Source organism: Bos taurus, chromosome 7, assembly GCF_002263795.3.
Source record: "Bos taurus isolate L1 Dominette 01449 registration number 42190680 breed Hereford chromosome 7, ARS-UCD2.0, whole genome shotgun sequence".
Taxonomy (NCBI): Eukaryota; Metazoa; Chordata; class Mammalia; order Artiodactyla; family Bovidae; genus Bos; species Bos taurus.
Window position 1 is genome coordinate 92,051,892 of NC_037334.1, and position 11,103 is coordinate 92,062,994.

Consider the following 11,103-nt stretch of genomic DNA (forward strand, 5'->3'; position numbering starts at 1 on the left):
ATTTAAACCCACAGTGGTAGGTAGTCATCCAGCTCAAATAGGGTTAGGGAGACCTAAAAGAGTATAGGAATATGAAAGTTAAGAGGGAGGGTGCAAAAACATTTTAATTCTTATCCATTCACTGGAAACAAAACTACAAAAAGAGCAGCAAGATGGGGGGAGGAAGGAGTTAGGTTAGAAGATGCTCAAATGCTTAGAATTCCAAGGAAGCCATACCACATCATTCATTAGATGAGTCATTCAGTTGTTTTCAAAACATCACTAGAATTTTCCAAATATAGATTTGCCTTTGAGCTTTATGATACTTTCAAATAAGATCATTTCAGTGTTGATTTTTATAATGGATGACCTCACATAGCAAAGCAACTCAAAACTTTCAGGGTGAGATATACATAAGATTTCATCTATACCCCTCAATCATTATTCATATGAACACCTTAAAAGAAGTACGATTTACCATTGAGCTTCTTTAGGGTACAATGTAAGGAAAGTGTCATGTATTCTTTGGCAACAAATTAACACAACTTTAGGAATATCAAATTTGTTTAAAAATATTCAAATTTTGATTTTATTATAATTTAACCACAATAATATAGTAAGTCTAAACATGATGATTTTTCATGAAGCATGTAGATTTTAACTTGGGAGATAGTCATCATTTTATCCTATTGAAATCTGTCCAAGGAAATGAAATATATGGCAAGATCTGCTTGTTGATTTTTGGAAATTTTGGTAATTTTAAATTCAATCTGATCCTTAAAATAATAAAAGTTATCAATGAATGACTTTTATCTATGAATAACTATATTTTCGACTTATCTTTGATTTTTTTCCCCATTAAATCACCATGTAAAGTGATTTGAACAATACTGGAGTCCACACCTTGATTTGTACTGAACAGAAGAAGACCTTATAGAGGTTAATTTCCTTATGAAGTTTCATAGAGTTAGTTAATAGCCAAACTGAGACTCAGCTGATCCCAAACTGCAGGTTAACATGAACAGAAGGTTTAAAATTTGCAACCAATGGGAAAATATGTTAGTAAGTAACTAACAATATGTTAGTAAGATTGCAATGCTGACATTTGCTACCAGATAGTGATTGTACTTATATCTGTTATACAACTACTCATATGGGCAATTGATATCTGTTGGGTAAAAGATAAATGTCCCATTTAAGAGGTATTTTAAATTCTAATCCTATACACTTTCTTGGTCATTGTTGAAGAATCAACTCCCTTTCACCTCCTTTGCAAAATCTTACCCCCTTTCCCACCAGGTAAAGTAATCCACTCTCTCTTCTGTACTCCTGGAACAATCATTTCATAATCACATAATTATACTTACCCACAGTACACTGTGTTGTGATTATCTAGTTGTATTCTATTCCCTTGAATAAAAAAATGAGTTGTAGAAAGAAAGATACTGGGACTTATTCATATTTATGCCCCTAATATTTGCTATAATACTTACTATGAGGTAATGGCAAAAAGCATCTTTATAGATTTTTTTGACTATAAGTCTCTGCTGCTGCTAAGTCTCTTCAGTCGTGTCCGACTCTGTGCGACCCCATAGACGGCAGCCCACCAGGCTCCCCCATCCCTGGGAGTCTCCAGGCAAGAACACTGGAGTGGGTTGCCATTTCTAGTCATCCTTTATACAGGACTTTCTCTTTCACATTAAGTCTATCGGCAAATGAAATAGACTCTGCTGTAGATATATATATTGAGAATCTGATGACCTTGTTCCATCCCTCCTGCCACCTGCTTAAAGTCACTATCAGATCTTCCTGAGTTATAATTGCTTCCTGACTTCTTTCCATGATTTTGTACTTGCCTACTATGAACCCCCCCTCCCAAATATACTTGTCCCAATCATCTATACTTAATATATCAGTTCAGTGACCTTTGCTTTTCAGTTGAAAAATGTCAGATAAAGTAATACCTGAAGTAAATTGGGAGGCAACAATAATTCTTTGGAAATTGTAACTTTAGGGAAAAGAGTTGGAAAACAGTACTGGGTATGACTGCCTAAAACAGGTAAGCACAAGAGAGAGTTGAGCTCAGCGAAGGAATGGCTAGTTCTTCAGTAGACACAAAAGGAAGAGAGACAAGTTTGTGGTCTTACAGACTTCAGCAGGCTAGCTGCTGAAATACAGTCCAAATGGCAGATGACAAATTCAACAGTAGCAAAAATTTCAATTGAACAAAATGACATGTGAAAAATATGAGATTAAGAGTATGACTCCAAGCTCAACTTCTCAGTTAAGAAAAGGGACCAAGGGCAAAAATCAGATAGAGGATTGCAACCTTTTCACTCATTCCAGAGTTGGCGGCAGTTGCCATCAACGAGAGAGAGAGGATGAAGCAAAAGGATGGATGTGGTTAACGAAATTGGTATCTTATCAAAAGCAAATTTATATGATGCCTATTACACTGTTGAAGAAATACTGTGCCAAAGAAATAAGCTTTGATTCTTAAAAAGCCTTGACTTTTTAAGATGCAAAACAATGCTCAGCCAATAGTTTCCATGAAAGGGAGGAAGTCTTTAAATTCAGCATACCCTTCAAGGAAGCCAGGCTCCCAACACCCGTCTCTGATGAAGCCAAGGAGATGCCTGCAAAATGACAGAAACTAGAGCTATGGAAAATAATGGGGAAAGCAAATCTTTCCAGAGAGCAAAATGAAAGCCTTTAAAGTGCTGGCCCTCTGGGGATCAGAATACTTTCCTCCTTCCCCTTGTATTGCATACCTTCCCTGAGAGGTATCTAGCCCCTTATATTGCATACCTTCCCTGAGAGGTATCTAACCCCTTATATTGCATACCTTCCCTGAGAGGTGTCTAATGTGGTGATCTTGTCCTACCATGCTGTGTTACATCTGGTGACACATACCATTATATTTTATTTAGTATCAAAAGCTGTCACACAGAAGAGATATCTTGGATTTTGAACTGAATATAGTGACTGGGTGACACATTGAGCATTTTAAGTGAGTGTATTATTTGTGAAGAGAGAGAGAAATATATATTTGGTGATCAGAAGGGCAGACAGTAAGTGAATTTGACTAAATGCCCACCATTCTCATTTACTCTTCCTGAGTTTACACACAGGCTACATTTCCTTCCCTCCCTTGCAGTTTGTGAGGTGAGGTCACATGTTCCCTTTAGCATGAAACACGCTATTTAGAAGAAAACAAAGGTCTGTTAATGATGGCTAGTATGATATTATAGAATATTCAAAGAGGACCAATAGACAAAATATTATATGTAATCAGATCACCAACTGGATAGCTAACTTAAAAAATTAAAATGCAAAAATCAACAACATTTTACATGCTGATTAAAGTCAATTAGAAAACATCACAGAAAAGAGATTCTATTTACTGTGGCTGTAGAAACCATGAAGATATTAGGATTAAACCTAATAAAAAATACCTCTATGGAGAAAATTATAAAATATAACAGAGTGGCATAAGACAAGATTTCATATATATTCAGACATAGAACAGCTTTATGTACTGAAAGACTTAGTATTAACATATCAAGTTTCCACAAAGTGATCTATAAATTAAATGCAATCACATTAGCAATAGAGCTTTTAATGAAGTCTGACAAACTGCAGAAAATCTACACAAGAACAAAGGATCAAAAATAATCAAGAAAATTTTGTAGGAGGAGAAGTCAGAACAGTTAATCAGTGAGGTACTGATTACTATAAAATGCTAATAATTAAATATTATAATATTTTCAGAGAAAGAAGCAAACAGAGATTTGAGAGTTCAGAAATATGTGTTATTAGAAATGCATTATAAATTATGTCAGACAGAGATGGTATCAAATAAAATTAATATTAGTAACAATTTAGTAATTAGTGCTGGAAAAATTGATTATTCATACAGAGAATTTAATACCTATGCCATAAAAATGGTGATTGGTGGATTAAATAATGTGCTATTATGTTTTATAATAAGAATATATATATTTTGGTTTTATCCACAGTTCTTGGACACAGAACTACTAAAACCTTTGTAACATCTTGAGTCATTAGGGTCTTGGGAGGATCTTTTGTCATAGTATTTGCTCTTTTGTCCTCAGTTTCTGAGATAGCTCCATAGCAATAAAGGTGAAAGGAATGCCTTTTGTTATTCACAAAAAGACAGTTTCAATCACATTTGAGTTTATGTTAATCAGTTGATTTTGCACAAGTCCCTAGATACCCACAGGATGGGGGCCGCTTGCCTGGGAGAACCAATGCTATAATTAGAGGATTGGAACTTTCAGCTTCCTACCTCCCTGCTCCCCAACCTTTGAAGGGAAGAGAGGCTGGAGGTTGCACTAATCACCATTGGCCAAAGATTTAATCAATCTTGACTATGCAATGAAGCCTTCATAAAATTCTATAAAGTATAGGGTTTAAAGAGCTTCCAGGTTGGAGATGACAAGGAGGTACTGGAGAGAGCATAGAAGGGCTGCATTCCTTGCTCCATAACCTTGCTCTGGGCATCCTATTCTGTCTGGCTGTTCCTGAGTTGTATCCTTTTATAATAATTCAGTAACCTAGTCAGTAAACTGTTCCCTGAGTTCTGCGAACCATTCTAGCAAAATATGGAATCAAAGACAAGGGTTGCAGTAACCACAGGTGACAACCTAAACTTTCAACTGGTGTCTGAAGTCAGGAGGCAGTGGTGCTGGAGTGAGCTTTTAACCTTTGGGATTTGATACCAATTCCCTATAGTAGTGTTAGAATTCAATTGAATCGTAGGATTCTCAGCTGGTGTTGAAAAATTGCTTGGTGTAGGGGAAAACAAAACCCATATATCTGGTGTCAGAAGTGTTGAGAGTGTAGCATGGTAGAGAAAGAGAAGCATTTTTTTTTCTCTTTCAAATAAATAAATATATAAAGTAAAAATTTATAAATTACAAAACAAAATACAGGGAAATGTCTTTATGGTCTATGAATAAAAGTATTTCTTGGAAAATTAAGAGAAAAAAGCAGAAATGGTAAAGTGATATTCATTAAAATGACTGTGGAAATTGAAACATTTCAATAAAAGAGAAAATAAAGTTAAAAACCAACACAAAGTGGTAAAAGATATTTTCAGTGGAAAAATTTGACACTGACATAGAATTTATAAAGAAAAGCTATGAGCTAGTAAGAAATACTATAAGCACCAAATAAAAAATTGTGTAGAAGTTTGGAATAAAGAATGGAAAATATAAATAGGATCTCAACTTCACTCTATATCATGAAAATTGAAAATAAAAAAGAACTCAAATGAAAATAAAATGAAATATTTCTCATCCAAATTTTTCAAAATTAAAAGACTAACTATAACAAGTGAGGATACAGATAGAGAGACAGGCTCCTATCCTACTGGTAGGAATGTAAATTGGTATGAGCACTTGGGAGTCATATGTTCATGTCCTGTAAAATGGCAATTCCAAATTAAGTTATGTACCATAAAATAATTATTGTATGTGTATAAGAAAACACAATAAAATTATTATTACAATCGTATTCAGAATAGTACCTTACCTAGAGGTAAGACATTAGGTCTAAAATAGTATATGAAAATCTATCAAATACTGATGTAAGCTGTAAGTACCATCGAAATGGTTTCAAGTGTGGAAATATACACAAAACTTTCCAATCCATTTTGAAGATAGCATTAGTCTAATTTCAAAGAAAAGTATCACTGAAAATTAATCCAGACATTAATTTCACTGTGAATATGACATAAAACACCAGGTAAAATACTAACAAATTGGGACAGTAGTATATAAAGAGAGAGATGCAACTTGGCTAGTTCTTATTTAAGGATTTTCCAGATCAAAAAAATATATATATATACAGAGAGAGAGGTAACTTACTGCATTTATGGAATAAGGCCTATAGAATAGCAGTAAATAAGAACAATTAAGAATCATGTAAGGGACTTCTATTTTATTTGGCAATGTCAAAATAACTGGAACTGAAATCACCCTGATAAGGTAAACAATCCTAGAAATGGCAGGGGGAAAGCATGAGGAAATTATTTTCAGACACTGAACAGCAGGCAGTGAAGACTGCAATTTCTGAGAAAAGGAAAACTCATGGGATGAGCCCCATGATTGTTCTGGATCTCTACAGGAAGCTAGAGATCAAGTAGACATCACAACATGTGACTGCTTACATGAGGTTACCGCAGAGTAACTACTTGCAGGGCACATCCAGATAACAGAAGTCAGGCAGTTCTGAGGGACTTAAAGAGTTCAAGTTGTAGCCAGAAGACAGAAATTATGAGTCTCAAGGAAGGTCCTAAACCATCCCAAAGAAAAAGAAATGCAGGAAGGCAAAACGGTTGTCTGAGAATGCTTTACAACTAGCTGAGGAAAGGAGAAGCAAAAGGCAAGGGAGAAAAGGAAAGTTATACACAACTGAATGCAGAGTTCCAGAGAACAACAAGGAGAAATAAGAAGGTCTTCTTAAAAGAACAATGCAAAAAAAAAAAAAAAAAAAAGAGGAAAACAATAGAATGGGAAAGACTAGTGATCTCTTAAAGAAAATTAGAACTATCAAAGGCATATTTCATGCAAGGATGTGAATAATAAAGGATGTAAATTGTAAGTACCCAACAGTAGCAGAAGAAATTAAGAATACACAAAAGAACTATACAAAAAAGATCTTAATGAGCTGGATAACAATGATAGTTTGATCACTCACCTAGAGCTGGGCCTTCGGAAAAATTACTATGAACAAAGCCAGTGGAGGTGATAGAATTCCAGCTGAGCTATTTAAAATCCTAAAAGATGGATGCTGTTAAAGTACTACACTCAATATGTGAGAAAATTTGGAAAACTCAGCAGTGGTCATAGGACTGAAAAAGGTCAGTTTCCATACTAATCCCAAAGAAGGGCAATGCCAAAGAATGTTCAAATTACTGTACTGATTTCACATACTAACAAGGTTATGCTCAAAATCCTTCAGGCTAGGCTTCAGTAGTACATGAACTGAGAACTTCCAGATGTACAAGCTGGATTTGAAGAGTCAGAGAAAACAATTTGCCAGCATTTGTTGGATCATGGAGAAAGCAAGGGAGTTCCAAGAAAATACTGACTTCTACTTCACTGACTATGCTAAAACCTTGACTGTGTGGATCACAACAATCTGTGGGAAATTCTTAAAGAGATGGGAATACCAGACTGACTGACTTGTTCTCCTGATAAACCTGTATGCAAGTCAAGAAGCAACAGTTAGAACCAAGCATGGAATAACCGACTATTTCCAATTTGGCAAAGGAGTAGGACAAGACTGTATATTGTCACCCTGTTTATATAATTTATATGTGGAGTACATCATGTGAAATGCCATGCTGGATGAATCACAAGCTGGAATCAAGATTTCCAGGAAAAATATAAATAACCTCAGATATGTAGATGATACCACTCTAATGGCAGAAAAGGGAAGAGGAACTAAAGAGCCTCTAGATGAGGGTGAAAAAAGAGAGTGAACAAAGAAGAGGCAATTTTTTTTTTCATTTTAATTTGCTCATCTGTATGGTAAACTTGTTGTATGGTGGTAAATTAGACCCAATCTAAATGTATATATGAGACTGGAATTTGGTAGACCTCAAAGTTCTTCTCAAAGTCAAGGCTATGGTTTTTCCTGTGGTCATGTATGCATGTGAGAGTTGGACTGTGAAGAACGCTGAGCGCCGAAGAATTGATGCTTTTGAACTGTGGTGTTGGAAAAGACTCTTGAGAGTCCCTTGGACTGCAAGGAGATCCAACCTGTCCATTCTGAAGGAGATCAGCCCTGGGATTTCTTTGGAAGGAATGATGCTAAAGCTGAAACTCCAGTACTTTGGCCACCTCATGCAAAGAGTTGACTCATTGGAAAAGACTCTGATGCTGGAGGGATTGGGGACAAGAGGAGAAGGGGACGACAGAGGATGAGATGGCTGGATGGCATCACTGACTCAATGGACGTGAGTCTGAGTGAACTCTGGGAGTTGGTGATGGACAGGGAGGCCTGGCGTGCTGCGGTTCATGGGGTCGCAAAGAGTCCGACACGACTGAGCGACTGATCTGATGTGATCTGATCTGATCTGAAAGTTCTGAGTTTTATACATATAAGATTTGCTGTGTATGACAGAAATATATTACATAAACTTTCTTTTTTATTACCTTCCCTTTTGCATACTAGTGGGAAAAACTATGCTAGTAGATGTTTGAATAGCTTGAGATCAGTTAACCTGAGAACGATCCTTCTAAGATCTTAGCATTTGGCTAGGGTTTAAACATTGAAGTAGCTTGATAACTAACATACTATTTAGGCTCTAGTATATATCCCGATTTTTCAAAAACTGGTAACAGAACAGAGATTTTAAAGGTCTATACTGCTTTTCAAATACAATCATTTTTTAAATCGTAGTTTATTTACATTGGCATTTCTACTCACCAACAGTCTAATGAATCTGTAAACCACAATTAAAGCACAATGCAAGAACTGTACAGTGCTACTTAAAGTTTTAATTTCCTAAATTATAAGTATAGGGTGTTAACTTCTGCCTATGTAATGAAAGAAAAATAAGTGTAATAGTGCAAATTAAAAGGCTTAAGGCTTTTAAAGTAAGATTCAATCTATCATTTTTCCCTCATGTAGTGAAATTGTCATAAATGAAATTGTGTCTTTCTATTCTATTTATTTATTTTATTTTTTAACTACAATATTGTATTGGTTTTGCCATATATCAACATGCATCCGCCACAGGTATACATGTGTTCCCCATCCTGAACCCTCCTCCCTCCTCCCTCCCCATACCATCCCTCTGGGTCGTCCACGTGCACCAGCCCCAAGCATCCAGTATTGTGCATCGAACCTGGACTGGCGACTCGTTTCGTATATGATATTATACATGTTTCAATGACACATTTAGAGTCATGTTTTCAAAGTACATATGGTGAGCAAAGTGTGTAAAGTTATAAACATATTTAAAGTGTAATGGTGTACAACAATTGCTATAATAGTAAGTAAAGCAATACCATAAAAATGAAGAAAATATTCTTCAACACATTGAGAAAGTTATTTTCAAAGCTTGGCCCATTAGGTTTGAACCAGAAATTTCCAGATAATGCCCACATTTGCATGACAATAAATATTTTACATTCCTTTGATGGCTTAGTACCTATTTTCGAATGGATGGGAGCACTGGCTCTGAGAGAAACAGGAAAAAAAAAAAAAGACCTGCTGAATTATGTGAAGTCAAGTAGGTTGAATAGAAAGCAGAACTTTACAGAGGAGATACATAGTTAATCTTTGCTCTAATCAGAGATCTGCTGATCCAGGGACCCACTGGGATGCTGGAGCAGATTTATGCAGCTGATACCAAGTCAAATTTTGGCCAACTCTGCCCTCTTTGACGGTCCATGTTCATTATCTGTATCATGGCATGTCCAGACCAAGTCTGGGCACAGAAGCCTAACAAAGAACTTTGGGCACAAGTAGCTATCTTGCACTTGTGAGCTGCAAAAATTCAAAATTTCAGTGTGATTTTCTCTTGCTCCTCTATTTTAGAATGTTCGTTACCTTTTAATTAAGATGAAAATACCACGGAGAATGAAAACATTGTTATTTTGCTTAAGTGGTTTGGACTCAGACTGCTGTGCATGCACACATTTTCTCTGCTTCACAAAAGGATCAGTGCAATGAAGAGGGGTCAGCACACTTCTTCATGAAGGACAAGATAGTAAATATTTCAGGCTTCTTGCGCCGTATGGTCTCTGTCACAGCTTCCCACAGAATTCTGCCATTTTAGTGTGAAAGCAGACCCAGCCCGCACAGAAACAAACAAGACTCCGTACGTTCCAACAAAACCATAACTACAGACACTGAAATCTGAATTGTGTATAACTGTCACATTTCACAGAATAATCTGGTTTTCTTCAACTACTTAAAATGGTAAAAATGATTCTTAGCTCCTTGGCCATACCAAAACAGGTGGCAGGCTGGATGTATGCCCATCTGTGAGTAGAACAATGGCAACCCACTCCAGTATTCTTGTCTGGAGAACCTCATGGACAGAGGAACCTGGCAGGCTGCAGTTCATGGGGTAGCAAAGAGTTGGACATGACTGAAGCGACTTAGCATGCATGCATGCACACAGAAAGCAAAGTAAGATAAGTACTTCAACTTTTACTCTTTTCAATTCATATTTAGTATTATTTGAATTTGTTTTGCTAATTAATTCCTGAAATGTATCGTGGTGGTGGTGGTGGTTTAGTTGCTAAGTCCTGTCTGACCCATGGACTGTAGCCCACCAGACTCCTCTGCCCATGGGCTTTTCCAGTCTAGAATGCTGGAGTGGGTTGCATTTCCTCTGCCAGGGGATCTTCCTGACCGTGGGGTTGAACTCGTGTCTGCCTGTGTCTCCTGCATTGCAACTGGATTCTTTACTCACTGATCTACCTAGGAAGACCAAAATCTCAGTTTAAGAGAATCCAAATTTACCATCAAAGCAGTTAGTATGGAAATGCAGTTTAAAAATGTAAAACTCACCTGAAAACCTCAAATTCTAACTATTAGGTTAACCCACTGTATTACATGAATGCCACCATTGTGTTTGTATGTTTGAAATAGAATAAGATACTTGGCATGTAAGTTCAAGTTAGATTTAGAAAATGTAGAGGAAAGTGAAGTCGCTCAGTCGTGTCCAACTCTTTGCAACCCCATGTACTGTAGCCTACCAGGCTCCTCCCTCCATGGGAATCTCCAGGCAAGAGTACTGGAGTGGGTTGCCATTTCCTTCTCCAGGGGATCTTCCTGACCCAGGGATGGAACCTGGGTCTCCTGCATTCCAGGCAGACGCTTTAACCTCTGAGCCACCAGGGAAGCCCAGAGGCAGAGGAACCAGAGATCAAATTGCCAACATCCATTAGATCATTGAAAAAGCAAGAGAGTTCTAGAAAAACATCTACTTCTGCTTTACTGACTATGCCAAAGCCTTTGACTGTGTGGATCACAACAAACTGCGGAAAATTCTGAAAGAGATGGGAATACCAGAACAAATTACCTTCCTCCTGAGAAATCTGTATGCAGGTCAAGAAGCAACAGTTAGAACTGCAC

The 11,103-nt window shown here is 36.8% G+C and overlaps 1 non-coding gene across 1 annotated transcript; it reads right to left on the minus strand.

The window, feature by feature from the left end:
- Positions 1 to 10,796: 10,796 nt before the first annotated feature.
- Positions 10,797 to 10,869, minus strand: TRNAS-GGA (transfer RNA serine (anticodon GGA)). Its single transcript has one exon. It is a non-coding gene; the product is annotated as a tRNA-Ser (tRNA).
- Between the last annotated feature and the right edge of the window lie 234 nt (positions 10,870 to 11,103).